Source organism: Alexandromys fortis, unplaced genomic scaffold (genome assembly GCF_014885135.2).
Source record: "Alexandromys fortis isolate MF-2015 unplaced genomic scaffold, M_Fortis_MF-2015_v1.1 scaffold_36, whole genome shotgun sequence".
NCBI classification, from domain to species: domain Eukaryota; kingdom Metazoa; phylum Chordata; class Mammalia; order Rodentia; family Cricetidae; genus Alexandromys; species Alexandromys fortis.
In genome coordinates this window covers 11294850-11301127 of record NW_026067915.1, presented here as the reverse complement: position 1 = coordinate 11301127, position 6278 = coordinate 11294850, and the positions used below count along the sequence as shown (strand labels likewise).

At 47.1% G+C, this 6278-nt stretch overlaps 1 protein-coding gene and 1 long non-coding RNA gene across 6 annotated transcripts in view; one reads left to right on the top strand and one right to left on the bottom strand.

Moving 5' to 3' along the window:
* Positions 1-540, bottom strand: part of Lrrfip2 (LRR binding FLII interacting protein 2) — a 103113-nt gene extending 102573 nt beyond the window's left edge. Inside the window, exon 1 of one of the 5 annotated variants that reach the window (XM_050139226.1) lies at positions 271-540. The gene's annotated coding sequence lies outside the window, so the exon portion shown is untranslated. The remainder of the gene's footprint in view (positions 1-270) is intronic. The other 4 variants (XM_050139224.1, XM_050139222.1, XM_050139225.1 and 1 more) reach the window with 4 other exon arrangements.
* Positions 541-598: 58 nt separating this feature from the next.
* On the top strand, positions 599-2539 carry LOC126499840 (uncharacterized). The gene is made up of 2 exons (XR_007591196.1): positions 599-794; positions 983-2539. It is a non-coding gene; the product is annotated as an uncharacterized lncRNA (long non-coding RNA).
* The last annotated feature ends 3739 nt before the right edge of the window (positions 2540-6278 follow it).

Below are 6278 nucleotides of genomic sequence, written 5' to 3'. Positions count from 1 at the left end.
GGTAATCTCATTTTAAAAAGCTACGCCCTCCACCGGCTTGACACGGTTCCCGGGGCGGCTCCTCCCGGGACAGACCGAGAACAGAGGGAATGTGGCGCTGGGAGCAATGGGAGCTGGGGCACCCAGCTGTCCCAAATGATGCCCGGTCCAAGGGGCGTAACCCCTTCTTTCCTCGCGGGGGGTGGGGTGGGGGCGGGAGCCGGCGACTCGCCAGGCGACCCCAGCCCGGAGCAGCGCCTCGGGACAGCCGGGCCGGTCGCCTGCCCTTACCTGCCTGTGGAGCGGGCTGAGGCAGCGGCGCCGCCCGGAAGGGCCGGAGCGGCCGCCCGAGAGCGGAGCGAGGGGCGCGGCGGCCACACTCGGTCCCGACACCGTCCACCGCGCGGGCCGCAGGGAGGCAGAAGAAGGGCTCCTCGCGCCGCGGCCGGTCACGCAGCCACACTCAGGGTACCCTTCGCGCCGCAGCAGGGACGGCAAACGCGACCCGGGATGAGCCGCAGCCCGAGCGGCGGCTGCAGCTGCGGCGGTGGCGGGGCAGAGGGGCGGGGCCACCGGCCGGCGACCCGCTCACCCGGAAGTAGTTGTGGAGGGCGGCGGGTTGACGGGCGCACGCCGCACAGAGGGTACCGCCTGGATCGCTGGGCGGCCAGTGAGCCTCGGATGATGGCGCGGGTGGCGGGGAGGGCGACTCGCTATCGCTCAAGCCCGGCCTGGTCCCGAGAGTTGGTACCGGAGCTTTTCGTGACCGTACTTAGCCTCGTGGCCTCTAAGCGGTCTGGCGGCAGGGCTTAGGGGTAAGTGAGACACCTGGCGCGCCTACTGTGGGCAAGGATGGGGAGGGTGGGTGTGGCTAGCGAGATGAAAATACCTGATTTTAGGGAGATTTCCAGCTAAGGCTGTAGCCCAGTTAGTAGGGTGCTTGCTTAGTATACCTGTAGCCTTGGGTTCCATTCCCAGCATAAAACCAGGTATGTTGTCCCAGGTACTCCGGAGCCCGTGGCAGAGCGTTGGAGTTTGAATCACCATAATGAGACCCGTTCACACACCTGTGCGTACCAAACTGTGGGCCTGTCCTTCAATCCCCCATATCTGGAAGCCCAGCAGGCTCAAAGTTCAAGGCACCGGAAGACCAGCGCCTGCTCTCGGGGAAACTTGCCTTCTAATTGAGTAGATGAACGTGAGCAGATAAACAAGGTAATGACAGATTGTCGTGAAACTCAGCAGCAAGCAATGGTGAGAAAATTTTAAGGGTGGGGTCTCTGGCTGGAGAAGATGGTCAGAGAAGACCTCTAGCAGGAAGTGATAGTTGATCAGGTATCTGGGGGAAAGGGCACAAAATGTTCTTGGATTCAACCTCCCACCTACGAAGACGGCAGCTTTCAGAAGCCCCCGGATAAGCCCACAGGTTCCGTGTTAGGATTTTGTCTAATGGCTTCGAGAAGGGCTTACTGGGTTGGCCATTGCCACTGAGACATCAAAGGATTGGTCAGCCGTAGAGTTCATGGGGCTGTCACTATGGCATCAATCCTGGAGGTTCAGCACACACGGAAAAGTATGCTAAGACAAACTGTGTATATCTGTCTGTCTGTCCACACACTCTTGGCATACATGAGGAACAACCTCGGATGATTCCTCAAGACCCATGATCCTTTTTTTTTTTTTTTTTTTTAAAGACATTAAATCTTTCATTGACCTGGAATTCACCAGGTCGGCAAAGCCGGCAGCCTCTCCAGGGCTGGGATTAAAGGCATGCGCCACCACACCTGGCTTTCTTTTTCTGTAAAAATAGGCATTGAGGAAGTGTTCTGAAGCAGCGTTAAAAGTTCACCGTTACCTCTCCTTCATATGTTGCCATCTTTGGCGACAGAAACAGCAGCTGGTCCTCTTGTCATAAGAGCCGTGGTATCAAATGATTCGAATGCTGGGACCGACACTAACTTCTGTCGTCACCACGAGTTCCTGAAGCAGTCTGGAACCCTGGGTTGTATTGTGGGCAGTCTTCCTCTGCACATTAACTACTTTCTGCCAAAAATATCTGTTCCCAGATCTCTGTGGAATATTTTGACATGTGAATGCCCCAGTTCTGCGTGGGCTGGCTGCTCTGGGGATATATTAATAGATGAAGGAAATTTTTGCAAATGTTTATGCAGCTTTGGAGAATGAGATGGCTGAATCTGTACCTAGTTATTCTTTCCTCAACAGATCTTTCATAGTTTTCCTTGATGTCAAGAAATAAAGCTTTTCCATTTTTAATAACAAATACTCACTGCTGTGTTTACTTGTCTGAATCAGGTATTATACTTTTTATTTCTGTTATTGTGTGTGTTTGTTAGTTAGTTAGTTAATTAGTTAGTTAGTTTTTTGAGACAGGGTTTCTCTTTGTTAACAGCCCTGGCTATCCTGGAACTCACAGAAATCTTCCTGCCTCTGCCTCCCAAGTGCTGGGATTAGAGTTATGCGCCACCAAGGCCACCCAACTATTTCTACTATTGTAATAGGTGAAAATCGATATATTTTTACATAAATTTCTCTTATGACATTAATGTGTTTTTCATGTTTCTCTTGTTTTTTCGTATTTTTAGACAAAATTGTCTTGGCAAAAGCAATACTATGTTTCTTTGTTTGAAACACATATCTGGAAACATTAGTTCAAACATTAAAGATGAGCTGCTAGGAATTGTGTTTGCTTGCACGAGATCAAGCCAGTCACAGTTTCAGCATAGGTGGCAGAGGAGCTCCTGAGACTCCAACCTCAGAACCAAGGAGCTATTGGCAACTGTTGGCTGCTGAAGAAAAGAGAGTAACTTTTCTGTGTGTGTGGCCATGCCCCAGTGGATGGCCCCACCTGTGTACATATGGCCAACAATGATTGGACTCAGGGGCTGGAAAGATGGCTCAGTGGCTAGGAATACATACTCCTCTTTCAAAGGCCTAAGTTTGACTCCTAACACCCACACTGTGTGGCTTATAACCATCTCTAACCCCAGTTCAAGGGAAATCTGCCACCTCTGGCCTCCCTGGGCACCTGCACTCACTTGTACATATTCACACAGGCACACACACATGTGCATGTAATTAAAAATAATAAAGATAAACCATAAAAATAATAATTGGTCAGGACTATTAATAATAATAATTTTAAAGTTGAGAGGAAAATGGATTCTGAGGTTCCAGGCGGAAAATAGAGGGAGGTAGTGGGGTGGGGTAGATAAGATCAAAATACATTATATGCAAGTATAAAATTTTCCAAAAATAAAAAGATCTTTTAATGGGCTGGTTGGACTAGGGAAATGGTTCCACAACTAAAGCACTTGTATGCACAGGATCCACATACATGCTAGGCAAGTATAGAGTTCATCTGTAATGCTAGCATTAAAAAACAGAGACAGGATCTCCAGGGCAAGCTGGCTAGCCAGGCAAGTCATATCCATGAATTTGGTGTCGGACTGAGAAACCCTGCCTCAATGAATATGGTGCACACACCTACACGTTTGTAAACACAGTGCACATGGCTCATGTACACAAGGAAAAGTAGGCTGCCACTTTGTAAGTCAATGTGTGTGTGTGTACGTGCGTGTGTATTGGGAGCATTTTTAAATTTCTTGTTTTCTTAATAAGCCTATGGAAACCTGGTAATATAATTGTCATAGGCTATGTATGTTTATTTTTTATTCTTTTTTTAATTTATTTATTTATTTATTAAAAGTTTCCACCTCCTCCCATTTCCGTCTCACTCCTCCCTTCCTCTTCCCCTCCCTCTCCAGTCCTAAGAGCAGTCAGGGTTCCCTGCCCTGTGGGAAGTCCAAGGTCCTCCCCCCTCCGTCCAGGTCTAGGAAGGTAAGTGTCCAAACAGACGAGGCTCCCACAAAGCCAGTTCATGCAGTGGGATCAAAACCCAGTGCCATTGTCCTTGACTTCTCAGTCAGCCCTCATTGTCTGCCACATTCAGAGAGTTCAGTTTGATCACATGCTCCATCAGTCCCATTCCAGCTGGCCTTGGTGAGCTCCCATTAGATCAGTCCCACCATCTCCATGGGTGGACTTCACCCCTTGTGGTCCTGACTTCCTTGCTCATGTTCTCCCTCCTTCTGCTCCTCATTTGGACCTTGGGAGCTCAATCCAGTGCTCCAATGTGGGTCTCTGTCTCTATCTCCATCCATCACCAGATGAAGGCTCTATAGTGATATGCAAGATATTCATCAGTGTGGCTATGGGACAAGGCCAGTTCGGGCACCCTCTCCTCTGCTGCCCAAGGAACTAGCTGGGACATCTCCTTGGACACCTGGGAACCCTTCTAGAGTCAAGTTTCTTGCCAACCCTAAAATAGCTCCCTTAATTAAGATATCTATTTCCCTGCTCCCATATCCACCCTTCCTCCATCCCAACCATCCCATTCCCCTAAGCNGCTTGGCACCCTTTATCAGCGAGGCATTCTCATCTTGCTTCCTCTGCATCTGGGTTACGACTGTGATGACTGCAGACCGACTCTTTCCTGTTCCCAGAATTCTCCTGTTCTGGTGGCCCCACCTATACTTCCTGCCTGGCTACTGGCCAATCAGCATTTTATTAAAGCAATACAAGCAACAGATCTTTACAATGTAGAAGACCATTGTCCCACAGCATCCTCCCCCTTTTTTATAACAAGAACTCTGAATCTAATCTCCTTTGATAAGCTTTTTTTCTGACCATTATCCATAGCAACTTGTAACCAATACTCTAAACAAAGAGAAACATCCATAATCCATTTTTTTTGGGAATGTGGGAGTAGTTTTCTAAGCTACTTCCTGCTGTCTGGGGGATACTGATAATCTTATAGGGACCTAAAGAAAATTTAGAATTATAATGAAGTCCTGACTGGAGTATTCTGCGAGGCTTGATTATCTCAGCCAGCAGTCTTGAAACTGTTCTGGATGTAGAACTCAGACATCTAGGCCATCCACTCCTATTAGAGATTTCTCAAGGGGTCTTCCTTGATCAAACCTGATTTTTCCTAACCCAGAATGAATCCACAGCCTCTCATTTCCTATGGAAACAAAAGCAAAACCTCCAAAGTAACATATCTTTTGACTTAAATTTTGAAGTCTAAGCATTTTCAAAATATATATTTTGTATTAATCCAGCAGCATTTATAACCAAATGTCTTTTAGCACCTATTTTTCCTTCCTCAGCAGCCATACAATTCACAGACAATACAAAAGCATACAGTATCCAGACTCTGTGTATTTTCACCCTTACCTGGCTTTATTTTAAGCTCCATTTCTTTTCTTTTTAATTTTTTGTTTTTGTTTTTTTTTTTTTTTTGAGACAGGGTTTCTCTGTGTATCTTTGGCTCTCCTGGCACTTACTCTGTAGACAAGGCTGTCCTTGAACTCACAGAGATCCGCCAGCCTCTGCCTCCCAAGTGCTGGGATTAAAGGTGTGTACCATGACACCCAACTTCTCTCTTTTTTTAAAGGACTTTATCCTTTTTCTCTTCTCTCCCAAGCCTACATATATTTTTAAACACACTATAAACCATTTAGAGGATTTTTTTTCATCTGAATCTACCTTTACTGTAGACCTCTCTTTTTCTGACCACATGAGTCTTTAATTTGCTAAGCCATGTGGCTAGGATTAAAGCCGTGGCTTTGACAGCTGGATCCACTCTATCCCTTAGCTTTCTGAGAGTCTAGCCTCATGCAGGAGGTACTGGCGAGAGCCATGTTTATTACCACAGTTCCTATGGCATTTCAAGGTCCCTGCCACCACCAAGAAGCATGCTGTTGTTGACTATTCATAAATACCATTTTAATGTTTTGTGGTGGGGCCTCTTAAAAGAGCTGCAAGGTTTTTGCAGCTAAAGCTGAGTCAGGAAGCCTCTCTTAAATGATATATCCTTGACTCTAACAAACAGAGCCCACCTGAGAAAGTGCTGCTACCAATAAGGCTTGCTTGACTCTGTTCTTTTGTGTCTAGAATTCCTTCCCAAACTCAGGTTTTAAGTGGATTTAGTTGTTTGTGTTGGCACCATTTGTTGACTGAGGTTTTTGTCCCGCCAGGTCCCACAGCCATTCAGTCCCAAAGAAACACACAGAGGCCTACATTAATCATAAACTGGTTGGCCTATTAGCTCAGGCTTCTTATTAACTAATTCTTACATCCTACATTAACCCATAATTCTTATCTGTGTCAGCCACATGGCTTGGCACCCTTTATCAGCGAGGCATTCTCATCTTGCTTCCTCTGCATCTGGGTTACGACTGTGATTGGGTTACGACTGTGATGACTGCAGACCGACT